At 41.5% G+C, this 1,048-nt stretch overlaps 1 protein-coding gene across 1 annotated transcript in view; it reads left to right on the forward strand.

Moving 5' to 3' along the window:
* The window catches only part of slc1a1 (solute carrier family 1 member 1), a 31,423-nt gene that overhangs the window by 21,287 nt on the left and 9,088 nt on the right, over nt 1-1,048 (forward strand). The gene's annotated exons all lie outside the window — the stretch shown is intronic.

The following is a 1,048-nucleotide window of genomic DNA, read 5'->3' on the forward strand; positions in this document are numbered from 1 at the left end:
TAACACTTTAAAATTTCACTTCAAAAGACCTATTTACACAATTAAACAGAAAACAATGCATTTTTTTTTGCATTTTTGCCATATGGCAACACCATGCAACAGAGGGTTAAGTTTAACCGTTGTGTTTTCTTCCTGTCAACCGTGCAACTTTTCGTTTTCTGAGTCAAAATTAAACCTTTTTGACGGCTTTTTTAAAACCTCTGTCGCTTTTCCCCCTGACGTTTTTGCCCATTTTTTTTCTAAGCCTTTTGACGTTTTTGTGGTTTTTTTGCCCCCGTGTTTTAGTCACTTTTTTCAATGGTCTTTCATAAAAAAAAAAGGTTTTTTGAACGCTATAAAATTGAAGAGGAAAAAAAAAAAAAAAAAATCCAAATTCAAAGAAAGTAGTGGGCTGATCATTGTGTGGAACAATCCGCGTTATTATGTGAACTTTTGCTTGAAAGACACTTTTCTGATAAAGATATTTTTTTTAAATGGGTCAAATTTGACCCGAGGACAACACAAGGGTTAAATGCAAATTGGATACTTTTACACGCATTTAGGGTTATACTCTACTATGTATACTGTATATTCAGGGGCGGACTTAGTCATTTTGAGGCCTAAGGCAAACACAGGTGTTAGCATCGCTAGCACAAGCACCGGCTTCTTGCTGCTCTTTAGTAACGTTAATGTTAGTGTTCTCAGTTGCCGTCGTGAAAAAGGTTGATACCTTTGGAAGTTTTGCTAAAATTGTTCTGCTTTCTTCCCGCTTCTTCTTCTTCCTTTTTTCAGAACCACTTCGGTAGCTTCGCTTCATTTTCCAACCGTCTGTAGCCTCCGGCTTACAGCCTGCTGAGCCGTCTGTAGCCTCCGGCTAACAGCCTGCTGAGCCGTCTGTAGCCTCCGGCTAACAGCCTGCTGAGCCGTCTGTAGCCTCCGGCTTACAGCCTGCTGAGCCGTCTGTAGCCTCCGGCTTACAGCCTGCTGAGCCGTTTGTTTACCAACACACACGCAGATGCGCAGTAGGATAATGGAATAGTCCAATGTAGTGGGGACCGGGGCCGTTTCT

This window comes from Etheostoma spectabile, chromosome 19 (genome assembly GCF_008692095.1).
Source record: "Etheostoma spectabile isolate EspeVRDwgs_2016 chromosome 19, UIUC_Espe_1.0, whole genome shotgun sequence".
NCBI lineage: Eukaryota > Metazoa > Chordata > Actinopteri > Perciformes > Percidae > Etheostoma > Etheostoma spectabile.